Here is a 17,314-nt window from a genome sequence, read left to right as displayed (position 1 = left end):
ACAAACACCATTCGAGCACAATATGGAGGTTCTTCCACAAGTTCTCTCATATATTCCAAACCCTATACAAAGCGCATTGATAACATGAGAATGCCAAATGGGTATCAACCTCTCAAGTTCTTGCAATTTGATGGCAAAGGAAACCCTAAGCAACACATTGCTCACTTTGTAGAAACTTGCGAGAACGCAGGGACTCAAGGAGGCCTCTTTGTAAAGCAGTTTGTCCGTTCCCTAAAGGGGAATGCCTTTGATTGGTATACAGACTTAGAGCCCGAGTCAATCGATAGCTGGGAACAACTTGAAAGGGAGTTTCTCAACCGATTCTACAGCACACGACGCACGGTAAGCATGATGGAGCTTACCAATACTAAACAGTGGAAGGATGAACCCGTCGTTGATTATATCAATCGGTGGCGTTCTTTGAGCTAGACTGCAAGGATAGACTTACTGAAATATCTGCCATAGAGATGTGCATCCAAGGCATGCATTGGGGACTTCTTTACATCCTTCAAGGAGTAAAGCCCCGAACATTTGAAGAGTTGGCAACTCGGGCACACGACATGGAATTAAGTATTTCCAGCCATGGAAATAAGAAACCTCCCGTACCTGAGGAAAGGAAAGAAAGACGGGAAATAAGGAAAAATGACAGGAATGTGAAAAGTAATATCAAAGATTCAATGAATGTCAATCCTGCCCCAGTCAAAATTTCAACAAAAAATGTGAAGGCCAATGAAAAGAGGCCCGAAGGAGGTCAACAGCGTGAAACGCGTCGCTCATCACTTAAGGAATGGGAACAAAAGGTCTATCCTTTCCTAGACGCCGATATGCCTGAAATGCTAGAACAACTGCTCAAGTTGAAATTAATTGAATTGCCAGAATGCAAACGACCGGAAGAGATGAGAAAAGTTGATGACCCGAACTATTGTAAGTATCATCGCATCATAAGTCATCCAATCCAAAAATGCTTTGTTCTTAAAGAACTCATCATGAAGCTAGCCAAGGAAAGGAAAATCGACTTGGATTTTAATGATGTCGCTCAGTCAAACCCGGTCACATTTTCTTGTGGGTTACCTAGTTCCCTGTCTCCAAATACTAAGCAAGGGGCCAATACCACGCTCATCCATTTTGGTTCTCTAGAACCGGTTCAAATTCAGCTCTCACAAAAAGCACCTGATTATAATTCAGATGATGATAAAAGGTCAACGATGGATGAGGAAGAAGGCTGGACGATAGTTACTCGCAAGAGATGGAAGAAGAAACGAGCATTCCCTCTTCATTTGATCACCCGAGAGTCCAGAAGAGCACAAAACCAGATTCAGCCTTGGTCAAAAAGAATGAGTGATAAGAGGCAAGGGAGACTAGGAACAAAAGTGTATGAAGATTCAGCACAAATCCAAAAATCTCGAAAGCTCATCACATTGGAAGAATTCTTCCCCAGGAAATTCTTTCAAAATGACTCAGCCGAGGCCGTCCACACAATTTCTCATTGCGAAATCCAGGACGAAAAGGAGGACGTTGACCATGATGATCCAAAAGAGACCTTGTCATCTTTGGAGAAATTCCAATCTCAGGTCGATGAAGTTGAACCCTTGCAATCCCCCACATCACCAAAAGAAGTGCTCACCCGAGCTCTTGAGGAGCCAGAGATATACGCCCCTCATACCAATACGCTTCAACAAACACAAGGATGTTACGCATGCTCTCCAGACTTGACTTTCACTGATGAGGATCTATTGTTAGGCTCTAAGCCCCACAATCGCCCACTCTATGTCTCTGGTTATGCTCGTGAACAAAGGATCGAGCGTATCCTTGTTGATGGAGGTTCAGCCGTTAACATACTTCCAAAAATGACCATGAAACGACTAGGTTTTACTATGGAAGAATTATCACACAGTCGTTTGGTCATCCAAGGTTTTAATCAAGGAGGACAACGTGCAATCAGCCTGATCCACCTAGAATTATCCATTGGAGAATTGAAAAGCAACATCTTGTTCCACGTCATTGATGCTAAGACAACCTACAACATGTTGTTAGGACGTCCTTGGATCCATAAAAATGGAATAGTGCCATCAACCTTGCATCAATGCTTCAAGTTCTTTCAAAATAGAATAAAAAAGGTCGATGCCGATTTAAAGCCTTTTGCAGAAACCGAAGCTCATTTTGCTGATGCAAAATTTTATGCAAAAGAAGACATTTCTAGCAAGGTTCTTCCAGTTGAGATCCCGTCTATGAAAAGTAAATAGGATGAAAAAGAGCATGTTAAATTCATCGCCAAAAAGGACATTTCTTCCCCAAAGAAAGGCCCAGAACCCTTCCTCCGGTATATACCATTATCACACCACAAGAATGGACAATCACCATTCGCGGAATGCCTTCAACCTACAAAAGACATGGGAAGACCTGCAAAGCTCACGATGGAGGATGTAGCCATATTGAAAGAAGATCATGTCATGCCTTTAACTTCATCCACAAATCCTTTGCCCTCGAAGCCGTTAAATGGATTCGTGAGGTCTTTGCAAACTCCGATAGAGCATGGTATTCTACCAAGTGGGCGGACAGAAGAATGGTTCGACCCAAAGGCATATAGGCTGTTAGCCAAAGCAGGCTACGATTTCTCAAAACGAGAAGACTTAGGGAAGCTAATTCCAGAAGCCACCGGAGAAAAGATGCATGGCCTTAGCAAAACACAAAGGAAAATGCGGCTTGAAGGGCATGAAATTCATATCCCAAAGACCGGATTAGGTTATACTCCCGAACAACCAGCTCAAATATGGATCAAGAAAAGAAGCGATCCTTCAAGTTCCCAATACATAACGGTGGAGGTCGGCGAAAGTTCAAATCAAAGAAAAGACCATTCTTCACCCCATGTCTCAGTGTTTGATCGCATCGAGGCCTCGTCATCACGAATCACAGTGTTCGATAGGTTAAATACAACTTGTTTAACACCAAATCGGGACACCCTTGCTTGTAAATCAGTCTTTGATCGACTGGGGGCAACGAAAAGGCCTATTGATAGTCATTCTCAAAGTTCAATAAACTTTGACGTTCAAGGGGAGAAGAAAGCCAATGATGAGATTCGCAGTAGCATTCCTTCACGCATGAAACGTAACTTTACCTTGGAGATCAACACTCAAGGATCGCTCAAAGTCAAAAGACGAACGATTGTACATACAAGTCAGTCACCCGTCCATGATGAGGAAATTGAAGAGGTGTCATCCTCGTTTCATATTACAATAGAAGAGAGTACACTGCCAGATGCTGAAGCAACCAATGAAGAGGTCGATGAAGCTCCTCCAGCCTTGGAAGATGGAGGACAAGCTACAGTTGATGAACTTAAAGAGATCAATTTAGGAACTGTTGAAGAACCCCGGCCAACTTTCATCAGTGCGCTTCTTACCCCTGAAGAAGAGGAAGGATACCTCAAGCTCCTAGTAGAGTACAAAGATGTGTTCGCTTGGACTTACAAGGAAATGCCTGGGCTCAATCTGAGTATTGCTCTACACCATTTGGCAGTAAAGAAGGGCGTGCGCCCAGTCAAACAAGCTCAAAGACGCTTTCGGCCAGAGCTTATCCCTCAAATAGAAACCGAGGTCAATAAGCTCATTGAAGCAGGCTTCATTCGTGAAGTACAGTACCCGGAATGGATCGCTAACATCGTCCCTGTCAAAAAGAAGAATGGACAAATCCGAGTGTGCGTTGACTTTCGAGATTTAAACAATGCATGTCCCAAGGATGATTTTCCATTACCCATCACTGAGGTCATGGTTGATGCCACTACTGGTCATGAAGCTTTATCTTTCATGGATGGATCTTTGGGTTACAACCAAATTCGAATGAATCCTAAGGATGAGCAGCTTACAGCTTTCCGTACCCCTAAAGGAATTTACTGTTACAAAGTGATGCCCTTTGGGCTAAAGAATGCTGGTGCTACTTATCAACGGGCCATGCAGAAGATCTTTGATAATGTACTTCATAAATACGTGGAGTGTTATGTCGATGATTTGGTGGTTAAAACAAAAAGGAGGGAAGACCATCTGGCAGATCTACGATCCGTGTTCACCCGACTGAGAAAGTATCAGCTTAAAATGAACCCCCGCAAATGCGCTTTTGGCGTAACATCTGGAAAATTTCTTGGTTTCATTGTGAGGCACCGCGGTATTGAAATTGACCAGTCCAAAATTGAAGCTATCCAGAAAATGCCAGAGCCCAAGAATCTACGAGAACTTAGAGGCTTGCAGGGAAAACTGGCCTACATACGACGATTTATCTCGAATTTGGCCGGTAGATGTCAACCTTTCAATAGATTGATGAAAAAGGATGTGCACTTTGAATGGGATGAGGCTTGTAGCAATGCTTTTGCGCTCATCAAAAGGTACTTGCTTAATCCTCCAGTTTTAGGTGCTCCTATCCCAGGAAAGCCTTTGGTGCTGTATATTGCGGCCCAAGAAAGGTCTCTAGGTGCTCTTATGGCGCAGGAAAATAAAGAGGGGAAAGAAAGAGCCCTTTATTATCTAAGTCGAACTCTCAATGGGGCTGAATTAAATTACTCTCCTATCGAAAAGATGTGCCTCGCTCTTTTCTTTGCCATAGACAAACTGGAGCACTACATGCAAGTATATACAGTCCGTTTGATAGCAAAGGCGGATCCGATCAAATATGTCCTCTCCAGGCCAGTGGTTTCGGGTCGTATAGCTCGATGGGCAGTCTTGCTACAACAATATGACCTTGCATACATTCCACAAAAAGCTGTCAAAGGACAAGCATTGGCAGATTTCTTAGTTGATCACCCAGTTCCATCTGATTGGGAGTTCTCTGATGATTTCCCGGATGAAGATGTGTTTTACATTGAAGAAATGCCACCATGGATTATGTTTTTCGATGGGGCTGCACGTCGAGAAGGAGCGGGGGCAGGTGTTGTGTTTGTTTCTCCACAAAGGCAAATACTTCTGTACTCGTTCTCATTAAGCGAACTTTGCTCTAACAATGTAGCTGAATATCAAGCATTGATTATTGGTCTACAAATGGCCATTGAGATGGGCATAGCGCAGCTTGAGATCTTTGGGGATTCCAAATTAATTATCAACCAAATCTTGGAGCAATATGACGTTAAGAAAGAAGACCTCATCCCCTTTTGCAAATATGCGAAGAAATTGCTAGCAAATTTTGAGGCCACCACATTGGAGCATATACCAAGGAAGGAGAATAGACAGGCCGATGCTTTAGCTAATTTGGCTACTGCCTTAGCATTATCCCAAGAAGAGACAACCAAAGTTGCTATTTCCCAAAGGTGGGTGGTACCTCTCGTAGTTGAAGAAGAAGAGGAAGAGCAAGCCAACATCATTTCTGTATGCCTTGTCGAAAAAGAAGATTGGCGACAAGTGATCATTGAATACCTTCAACATGGAAGACTCCCGGATGATAAACGCCACAGGACTGAAATTCGGCGGAGGGCTGCTCGATTCATTTACTATAAAGACACTCTCTTCCGCCGTTCATTTGATGGATTGTTTCTCCGTTGCTTAGGAGAGGAGGAGGCTAAACAAGCCTTAGAGGAGGCTCATTCTGGCATATGCGGCGCACATCAGTCAGGTCCTAAGTTACACTATAGGATCAAACGAATGGGTTACTATTGGCCTACGATGGTACAAGATTCTATGGAGTGCGCTAAGAAGTGCGAAGCTTGTCAATATCACGCGAACTTCATCCATCAGCCGCTAGAACCTCTACACCCAACTGTAGCTTCTTGGCCTTTTGATGCATGGGGTCTTGATGCAATAGGGCCATTACCAAAGTCATCCGGTGGCCACTTGTACATCTTGGCCGCAACTGACTACTTCTCAAAATGGGCGGAGGCTGTACCCCTTAGGGAAGTGAAGAAAGAAACGGTGGTCAATTTCATTCGAACTCATTTGATCTATCGGTATGGTGTCCCTCGGTATATCATAACTGATAATGGCAAACCATTCTACAATAGGCTGATGACAGAGCTATGCGAGAAGTTTGAATTTAAACAATACAACTCCTCCATGTACAATGCCCCGGCAAATGGACTAGCTGAAGCGTTTAACAAAACACTGGGCAGTTTGTTGAAAAAAGTGGTATCCAAGACAAAGCGAGACTGGCATGAAAGAATCGGAGAAGCATTATGGGCATACCGAACAACATTTCGAACGCCTACTCAAGCAACGCCCTATTCTCTTGTCTACGGAGTTGAAGCCGTCCTTCCGTTAGAACGCCAAATCCCATCATTACGGATTGCCATTCAAGAAGGATTGACTGGAGAAGAAAATGCCAAGCTCAGGTTGCAAGAATTAGAGGCGCTTGATGAAAAAAGGCTCGAGGCCCAACAACGCCTTGAATGCTACCAAGCTCGTCTTTCAAGTGCATTCAATAAAAGAGTCAAGCCACGATCATTCCAAGTTGGTGACTTAGTCCTCGCCGTTCGAAGACCTATCATCACAACTCATCGTACAGGCAATAAGTTCACTTCAAAATGGGATGGACCTTATGTTGTGCAAGAAGTCTACACCAATGGAGCTTACAAGTTGATTGATAATGATGGTGTAAGGATCGGCCCCATCAATGGGAAGTTCCTCAAACGCTTCTATGCTTGAAAATCAAGGATTACTCCTCGGTAAGAGCTTAAACTACCCACTGTAGCGCTGCAAGAGTACATGATGTCTTCCCATTACCCTTCAAAGCGTACCAATAAAGAGAAATTAATCTCATTCCATGTCAACAATTGTGAGTGTGGCGTAGCGGTTGGACGCCCGTGTCACCCTTGAGGCCATCTCGGGTTCGAGCAGTGGTGATACCCACTATTACACACTGCGCCCCCCTTTTTGCGAAAAAAAAAAAAAAAATCTTTTGAACTACGTGATGACTTGATCCCTCTCAAGGGTACGTAGGCAACTTAGTATCTTTTGCTAAGTTCAGTCTCGAAAAAAAAAATCATTTGAACTACGTGATGACTTGATCCCTCTCAAGGGTACGTAGGCAACTTAGTATCTTTTGCTAAGTTCAGTCTCGAAAAAAAAAAATCTTTTGAACTACGTGATGACTTGATCCCTCTCAAGGGTACGTAGGCAACTTAGTATCCTTTGCTGAGTTCAGTCACGCACTAAAAAAAAAAAAAAATGAATGAAGGAACAGAAAATAAAGTCTTCTTTATTGATTGACGAAAGGAAAATAGTACAAGAGGAAAGCATGTTGACATATATGAAGGGAATTAAAACTAAAGAAATTATGACATCCATTTCAAATCTTTCAAACTAGAGCGATTATCTTCCAGAAGGATTCGTATCTTCTCTAAAGCCTCTATATCCTGGTCTTCAAGAACGGGGGCAGATTTGACTTCTTCAAGTTGTTCTTCTAAGTCTTGCACAACATTGTCTTGTTCAACTTGATGAGTCTCAATTTGAGAAAGCGATAGCTCTAGTTGGACGAGCTCGGTTTTCAGGTCAACCATCCTCAATTTAACAGCATCAAGTTCGGTCTTCAAAGATGCTTTCTTCTGCGATGCTTCAGAAAGGAGAAATTCAACTTCAGTCTGGCGTTGAGATAAGATAACAGGACTTGGTCGTTTGTTTAGAGATTCCTTCATCTTCAAATAGTCTGCGATACCCTCACAATATTTGTCAACATTCTCACGCAAGTGTTGAGGGTCCACTCCAAAACTTTCAACCCCGCTATAAATTTCATGCACTTCAGCTTGTGGGAGGATGGTGTCTACAGAAAGATTCGAAAGCCTATTTAGAAGAACATCTCCTAGCATAGAAGCCCCTTTCCTACGCACAGAAGAAATATGCGCCTTGGCTTGAAACACAGAGACTTCCGGAGGTTTAGTCGATTGCAGGAATGGGAGAGGTGACCTTTCTGTCTCAATCGGAAATTTGGACGACGTACCAACATCAGCAAACTTACACCTCCTGAGATCTGAACTCTTCGCAGATGGCTTTGAAATAGAAGACTCACTGTTTGCAAAAAGATGCGCATGATTAATAGAATTCTCTGGATCAACACCCTCCATTGGACTCTTTGAATGTCTCCAATTGGAGCCTAGGTCATTACACACCTCCTCTTCAGAAATTTTAATGGCATCCCTAACTGGTACAACAAATGGACTTTTGGTGCCTTGACTGCAAGTGACTTCGTTATGTTGAGATGAGTCCTTTGAATGATTACCATCTTCAAGACGACGTCGTGCAAACGCTGACAAAGGCTGTGGAATGTATGGGTCTTGTAGTTCCCTCTTTCCCTTCTGAGGCTTGTTGGATGTTAGTGGCTTAACAGGGAAGGAGGCAATGTCAGCTAGGAGGTCTGTTCCTTTGGTAAAATCATTTCCGCAAACTCTTTCCCACCATTGTTTGTAGCTATGTCTGACTCGACTTCCAAAGTCTGTGGCAAAAGCTGGAATGAATATCTTAGAATCTGTGTTACAGCAAGTGAAGGATTGATAGAATTGGCAGAGGTCTTTTAAAGAACCGGTATGAATTTCTTCCTTCAAATCACCTGGGATGTCTTGATAAAATCCAAAGCCCCGACTGAATCTGTGAGGACTGTATGCTTCTACAATATGTTGGTCTTCACATCGAAGTGACAAGTACCCCGAGCGAAGGCTCATAAAGTAGTCGAACTTCTGAACGGATAAATGATTATTGTCAATGAAAGTCTGGTCATAGTTTTTCTTGAAAGCAGTTCGGTGCCAAAGAAAGTTTGTGGCGTTTCGTATATGCTTGCGTGCAGAAAATTCGTTGAACGGAGAGACATAACCCACACCAGAATATTTAGTCATCAAAGCATCAGATGGTTTATCATGGGTGAGGCGATTGCTTCGGAAGAAATGACCTACCCAAGCATAAACATAATGGATGGCAAAGCTAGCTCCGGACTTGCTCGGGGTAGAAGAGGAAGAAATGGTATTAAGCCCACGATAAATGCTAGCCAATACTGGGGAAGCAAGGCCAAATGAACGACCATTAGCTATGGAACTAGCAATTTTGAAAGTGCCAGGACGGATGTTGTTCTGATCCTTGATAGGGAAGACAAATATGCACAGCCAACAGGAAAGAAGTGCCGATAAGTAAGTCTCTTCCTTTCAATCACCTTCAACTTGAAGATCCACAAAGACCCCGTGTTCTTTGTCAAGCCATGGCCCATGCTCCTTTATCTCACCCGAGGGATTCTGACTATACTTAGGGATGGTTGTCCGTCTCGCTGGTTTTCTGGGAGCCGAATACTTGCTAGTTCCTCTATACCAAAAAGTAATCCAGTCGCGAACACTTACTTTCCCTTGTTTCTTCAGCCGATTTTGAAGATGATGATACGCCAGGAAAAGGTAACGGCAGCTGTACGGCAGATAGGGTCGTCCTTGGTCATTGATTCCATCTAGTTCTTGCGCATTGGGTACTACTTCATCATAAAATGCACCGGTACAAGGAAGTCCACCGAGAATGGAAAGATCCCATGGTGTGATGGAAATTTCTCCAATGGAGGTGTGGAGGGTATTAGTGGACGGACTCCAACACTCACAAAATGCTTTCATGAGGTTCTCATCATAATCATACGTGAACAAAGAAGCAAAGACAGCACTGTAGAGGTGGGTTACATCAAGGAGGTGTTTACACCGACTGAGCACATCTTCTAGCCAATCCTAATAAAGGGAGAAGTAGGAAAACCCTCCATTCACGCTAAAGGAAAAATCCCAATCCGCACGTTTTGCAATCATCTCTCGCCCTAAAGTGTTATACGGCTTTGATCTAGCAACATTTTTGTGGTGTGAAGCAAGAAGGATAGTTGTTTCCAAGTTAGAGCCGCCATCAGAAGGAACGATCTGTGACCATTTCGGCAAATTGAGAGGATAAGAGTTACGACCCCATTTTTCTGAAAATCTCCCAATTATGGGTGGACGAACAATCAAAGTCGTAGCCTTCGCATCCTTGCCATCTTTTTTTCTATAAATAAACAAAGCTGATTCTTCGCCAATCTTCGAATCTTTAAAAAAGAGCGTCATGATAGCTGTGTACAAAAAAGAAAAAAAAAAATTATTATTATTATTATCAAATAATAGAAAATGAATAAATAAATTTAAAAAAAAAGAAAAAAAAAGAAAAGAAAAGAAGGGCGTGCATGGTTTCACCATACAGAATATTACGTATTCTTTTTAGAGGTTATGTTTGCACAAGTTAGTGCATGCCTGAGTGGCTTTATATAGGGATCCACAGAAGCTTCTTCCTTTATGGAGCCAACTGCCACCAACTCCATGAGATCAGCAGAGACACTCAGTAGTTACTCTGCAACCACTCCCTGCCTGGATTGTCAAGCGTTGTCAGAACGGCAAGCACCAATGTAGACCAAAGTGGCAACCAATTCAACAATATCTGTGGACTCCATTCTGGATTTCTAAAGTTTCTGACAAGATTTCACAAAGAAATCAACCCATAGAGATCTTCTAAAGACTTTTGCGTACAAAACCCAGAAAAAAATCTTCAGCAACGGAGCCGCCACGCACCGCCACGCACGGCCACAAACTCACGATGACCCACGGTTTAATCCTTCAAATCTGTGCAAATCGGGACACCAATTCAGAAAACAGAAACCACCATTAGATCCATCGGCTCGCGATCTACAAAACCCAAAAATTTCAAGCCCAGAAACGGCCGCATCCGCCTCCATGCGCCGCCACAATCTCTCAATGAACCGCGACCTAAGCCTTCGGATTTGTGCAAACCTGCTCAGAAATTTACAAAACTGACCAGACAGGGGTCTCGAACGGCCTTTGATCAACAAAACCCAAAAATTTAAGGCCCAAAAGCCCATGCACGCGCCGCCACGCGCCGCCCAAAGATTCGGCGGCGCGGCCTTCAGTCTCACGCGCCGATTGGGACCGCCAGAGATCGCACGTGCCGCACGTGACCATGACGTCATGGATGACGTCATCCTTCGCACGTGCCACACGTTCCAGCACTGTGACGTCATGGATGACGTCACCCGCTGCTGACCCGTTTGCCCAGATCCGACCCGGACCGACCCATACCGACCCGGAAATCTGACCCGGTCCGAACCGCCTTAAAAAAAAAAAAAAAAAAAAAAAAAAAAAAAAGAAAAAGAGAGAGAAAATGCTTGGACCAAGCAGACTTTTGACCTTGACCAGAAAATCAAAAATTTCAAAACGGACCTGTCCCACTCAGTTTTTCGAGTACATTCCAATTTTGGGACCCCTTTCTTCATTTGAAGTTCAGAAATTGTGCAAACGTCCAATTTCCAAAAAAGTTGACTTTTGTGCAAATATTGACCAGAAAATCAAAAATTTCAAAACGGACCTGTCCCACTCAGTTTTTCGAGTACATTCCGATTTTGGGACCCCTTTCTTCATTCGAAGTTCAGAAATTGTGCAAACGTCCAATTTCCAAAAAAGTTGACTTTTGTGCAAATATTGACCAGAAAATCAAAAATTTCAAAACGGACCTGTCCCATTCAATTTTTCGAGTACATTCCAATTTTGGAGTCCGTTTCATCATGTGAGACTCGAAAACTGTACAAATGGCTCAAATTCCAAGACAGTTGACTTTGATGCTGAAATCAACCTAAAGTCAAAATTTTCAAGTCACACTTGCCTTTCTCAATTTTTCGTGTACATTCCAAATTTGGGGTCTGTTTCTTCATTTAAGAATCCAAAATTGCTCAAATGGTGTGATTCTACAACTGTTGGCTTTGAAGTGAACTTTGGCCAAGAATCAAGACATTCGAGCAAAATTTGTCCTGTTCGGACCTTCTCAAAGATTCTGATTTTGAAATCCACTTATTTTGGATTTGGTGATCACCAATCAAACCCCCACATCTTTGAAGTACTGACGATGTCCAAAACTTAAACTCCTGAGATCAAAATTTGAGATTCATCCGTTTAATTGGGATCTCCTCAGGGTTATTCTCCAGACTTCATCAAAACTTCTCTCTCCAAATATAAATGAACTCTCACAAGTATGTCAGAACTTGAGGTTACACTGGGTCATTAATTCAACCTAACATTCTCATTCGGTGCCTACCATTCCCACCTACCATTCCCACCTACCATTTCCACCTACCGTTCCCATCTACCATTCTCACCAAAAATTCTCAACTACCATTCTCAACTACCTACCTACCATTCTTCATCTCTCTACTATAAATAGGAGGGCCGGGTTCATCAAAAACTCATCCAAAAAAAAAAACCCTGAATCATGAAATGAAGATTTGCCTCTTTCAGATTTTCAAATCCTCCTTTTCATAACCATTTCTCACTATGATCTTATCATTCTCAACACCTAGCAACCGATTTTGCTTCATAATCGGTTTGAGATCAACCCTCCCATGGTTCGGTCGAAACCCTATTTACAACATCATTGCAGTTTTGAGATCCAAACAAACTTTATTTCTCCACTTAACGACCACCTTTGTCCATAAAATTACTCGTAACAAGGTCTGCATTGCGGTTCCATGTTTCCTTGGACTTGGTTGGCCAGGAAATCCAAGTCCAGCAGAAGCACCCGTTCCTAACCTTAGGGCTCCTGTAGTCTCTTTCCAATTGCTTGGTCTTCCAGCAGGAGCAGTAGTTCGGAACAAGCAGCAACTTGGCTGGTTTCTAGGGCCAGAATCACAAGTTAGCTCCATCTTTCATTTTTCTGTGCTTTTCCAACAAGTGGCAGTAGGTGAAGATGGTAAAAAAGTGTTGAGGTATCCTACAAATTGTTTTCCATCAACACTTAAAACAACCTCCAAGGTGCCAGCTCATCAGAATTCAGCCTTTGGTGCCGGTAAATGGTCATCAAAGCCTTATTCCATGTCCCCACTACTACGGGGCCTAAAGGTCATCGTTGCTGGTACCTCAAAATTTATTTTCTGAAATTACTCCAACTTAAAATCAGCTTGAAGAATTTCAGAAGGTACTCTTCTGAAATTACTTCAACATAACATCCGTTGGCATGGTCCCATCACACAGGCACATTCGGTTACTTGTTGCCAGACCCCATGCAACACACAGTCAGTCCCATATTCAAAGGTGTACTTCCCATAAACATCTACACCAGAAGGGTCCCAGCATACAGGGCCAGCACCATGGTAGTGTATGCTTTGCCCATTTGCTTTGCTTCATCTCCGTCTTCTTTGTGATCTTCTGAAATAACTTCACCAGAAGTTCTTAAGAACACGAGGCTAGCACCATGACCCTGCATGCTGTACCCAGCCACCATTCTCTCATCTTCCCCATCTTCAACATCTTGTGATCACCGCCAACGATCCAAAATACTCTCCTGAAAGTACTTCAACTTAATCTCTGCTAAGAAAGCTCCATCACGCAAGTACGTTCAAATACTTGCAGACCCTTTTTCGATCTCATCAAAGCCTTTCATATGGGTAGGTCTACTCTTCGGAAATTATCTCATCCTTCTGAAAGCTCCACCACCTTCAACAGCTCCACCACCTTCAACAGCTCCACTACCTTCAACTACTTCACTTAAATAGTCAAGTACCAAAAATCCATTTTTTCGAAACTCATTCCCACACCACACTCTGAAACTGTGTGCGTGAACGAGTCTCGAGGGGGCATTTGTAGAGAGGGAAAATTCCCGACCTATCACAAGCTGACACGTCACATTACCAAGTCCACAAAATACAGTCAATTACAGAACACCATATATTGCTGCTAGGTTTTGCTATCACTATTCAGAAGCCAACAGAAATTTGCCAAGTGTCATGCAAGAGCTAATCACGCATCAGCGCACGTGTAAGCGATGACTCAAGCAGCCTCGCACGTGTAAGCGATGACTCAAGCAGCCTCGCACGTGTAAGCGATGACTCAAGCAACCTCGCACGTGTAAGCGATGACTTAAGCGGACCAATCAAGCTGTGACATGTGTCACCAATCAAGCTCCGCCACGTGTCGCTCACCCACCCCAAAACTCCTATAAATAGAAGCCTTCCTGAGACATTTAGAGGACCAGAATTGAGAAGTGAAAAAGCTCTGTGAAGATCAAGCCTCAAAGCCTTCAAGAACTTCAACCCCAAAATCGAAGAACATTCGAAGCAGAATCGTCCAGATCATCTGCCTAGATCCTAAAGTTCACGGGAATCAAGCCAAAAGTGTCCGAAAACATCAACAACTCACAAATCATTGAAGCTCAACGGATTCAAGCCTCTAAAGCTCCGAAGAACTTCCACCACAAACCTTCGAAGACGAAGAACGCACGAAAAACACGAAGAACGCGAAGAACAAAGGATTTCTAAACAAGCTCATAGCCAGAGATTCATTGTAATTCCGTTTCAGTAATCTTCGATCCATCCATCAACCAAATTGAAGGATATTTTGTGTTTAAGTCAAATCCACATTACCATAAATCTAATCAATAAGTTTTGCAAGGAGATCGAATCAGAGGATCACTCTTTTATAATTTCAGAGAATTGTACCACACAATCATCAATACAAATTCGCATTTGTGAAACTATTTTACTTGTTTGATTTATTTCAAACTAGAAATTTAGTCGCTTACAAAGGTTGCGAACATGATTAAAGGAAAGTACACCCAACGAAATACGTAAAGCATTCAACATCAAGAATGATTTTACTGCAGAAGAAGAGGCAGAAATCCTCAGGGAGAACTCCTGGGCCTTTGAATAGTGATTTTTTCTTTTCTTTTCTTTTCTTTTTTTTTTTTTTTTTTAATATAACTCAGTATAATATAACTCAGTGGTTTTGATGAACGTTCTTGATGTTGGCTTAATTAGTAGTATGATCATGGTGATTATAGTTTAAAGTTGATGAAGATTTTTGTTTTCTTTTTTCTAGTATTTTCTTTTAATTTCCTATGGTTGCAACTGATGAACGATTAAGTTGATTTGTAGTGATCCTGAATTTGTGATTGGTTTGGTGAAGGTTTTGATCAATGTATTAATTCCTTTGGTTTTGTTTTTCCTTTTATGGTCGTTTCAATTCTTTTCTCTTTTAAGCCAACATTATATGATGAAAGTTCATGTTCAAAATTACAACTCCGATCACGTTTAGGCATATATAATCTACTGTGGCTACCTAATAAAAATCTTGATTTAATGATTACTGTTTTAAACAACAGTTTGGACACAGAAGCTCGACCGAAAGATTGTTGAAAATTGAAATCATGATATTGACTTTCAAGAAAATAAATAAATAAATAAAATTCATGTCCCTTTAACTACAAAACCAAAATAAAAATAAATAAATATGGACTAAACAAAAATCGCACACAAAATAAGAAACATTTATTTTGTATGTTATACTTTGTTGATGTGTTTTATAATATGAAATGTTTAAGAAATACTTATTTTGTAAGTAGTATTTTGTTGAATATGAAATAGATGTTAATTTTTATTTTTATAAATTTTTTTTGGTTTTAAACTTTGGCCGCCCAAGTATAAATCCTGGTTGTGTATTAAAATGAAGCCCTTAAAGGAATACAAGTGGCGTCAATTAATAGTGGGTCATCGTCTAAAGTGTGTCATCGTCTTGTACGAACTCATATCTTTTTTCTATCTAGGAGTAGACTCTTGTAATCCAATCAATAGGCTTATCAATTTAGGCTTTATACTTCTATAATCTAGTTGACTTTGTATCTATAATATTTAATATTACTAATAAGAATATCTATTTTGTTCCTTAATTCATGGTTGAATTGTGCATTTAAGCTCTATTAAGTAAAGCAGTAATAGTCGGTTCCAGTTAGTTTAACTGGTAAAGTCTTTGATGGTTGAATAAGAAATTTGAGATTCAGTTCCTGCCTATACTAAAAACCGATTGGTTTCTTACTCTAATGATAAAAAACATCATTAAGATTGAACGTCATAAATTGAAACTCTCTAAAAAAAGTTAAACAGTGATCGAGCTCAATACTTTTTAAATAAATTCTTATTAAAATTCATTTATTGGACTGATAAATAATAAATGATCGATGGCAGATGTTGATAGCAAGTTTAATATATATATACATATATAGGCACACCCCTTTTTAATATGTTATTAAACTGAATGATAACTACCAATAAAATGAAGCCATAGCCATAGAGAGAAACTGAGAAAGCAAAGTCACTCATAAAAAAATAAAATAAAATAAAGTCACTTAAATGAAGGGGCAGGTGAATAACCTATACGCATTAATAGTGATATGCAAGTAGTTATTTCTTAACCAGCAAACATGGAAAAATGGGCAATCTTATCGCAACAAGTACATGCGGTAACAGTTAAGGGTGAAAGTATAAATTGTGAGTTGTTTTTTCATTCAAGGCAAGCACACATAGTCTAAGAGTACTACTATTGGTGATGCTAAAAAGTTATATTGCTATTTTTTGCAGTATTAAATATAAAAATGAGGTCCACTGGTGGAGCTATACCCAAATTTTTTGATTTCTTTGTTACAGTGCACAGTTAAAGATAACTATGCACGATAGCTCAAAGGTATAAAATATATAAAAAAAAAAAAAAAAACATTTTTTTATTCTGCGTTCACACTACTTTAATTATTTTATTGATTTCTTTTTTTATTTTTTTTCTCTTCCTTTTCTTTCACCTCTGTTCATCCGTCTCTCTCATTTTCTCTACTCTCTTTTCTTTTCTCAAAACTCTCTTTCTTCTCAAATTTTTGACTAATCTCTCTCTCTCTCTCTCTCTCTCTCTCTCTCTCAATTTTTCCTCTGCTGTGTGAGGGTCTCTTCTTTTGTCGTGTGGGTGTGGTAGGTCATGCCATAGGTGTGGGTGTGGGTGTGGGTGTGGTGGGTCATCAGCATTGTGGCCATGCCGTGGGTATGGTAAGTCATCGGTTTCGGGTCATTATTTTATTGCAGTGTATATATTATTTTATTACAGTGAGTATATTATTTTAATGTATTATTTATGTTATTTTATTGAATTGAAAGTTAAAATAAAATCACTGATGATGAGTGAGAATGTAAAATAAATAAAGTAGTTTTTGGTAAAGTTAAATAGCTAAAATTATGACTTCATCAATGTGGATGCTCTAACGACCCAAAGACATTTCCGATCAATCAGACGATTATCTTCATGCTTTGAAATGCGTCATCGCCTCAAGTGAACTCTATCTAGGAGTAGACTTTTGTAATCTTATCAATAGGCTTATTAATTTAGGCTTTGTACTTCTATAATCCAATTGACTTTGTATTTGTAATATTTAATATTATCAATAAGAATATCTATTTTGTTCCTTAATTCGTGGTTGAATTGTGCGTTTAAGTCCTATTAAATTAAGCAGTGATTGAACTCATTCCTTTTTAAATGAATTCTTTTATTGGACCGATA

The 17,314-nt window shown here is 40.8% G+C and overlaps 1 pseudogene; it reads left to right on the top strand.

Annotated features, from left to right (window-relative positions):
• LOC115980846 overlaps positions 1 to 14,650 on the top strand; it is a 16,702-nt pseudogene extending 2,052 nt beyond the window's left edge.
• Positions 14,651 to 17,314: the final 2,664 nt, after the last annotated feature.

Source organism: Quercus lobata, chromosome 3 (genome assembly GCF_001633185.2).
Source record: "Quercus lobata isolate SW786 chromosome 3, ValleyOak3.0 Primary Assembly, whole genome shotgun sequence".
In the NCBI taxonomy this organism is placed as follows: Eukaryota; Viridiplantae; Streptophyta; class Magnoliopsida; order Fagales; family Fagaceae; genus Quercus; species Quercus lobata.
The sequence above is the reverse complement of the archived record's forward strand: the minus strand, read 5'-3'. Positions and strand labels throughout refer to the sequence as shown.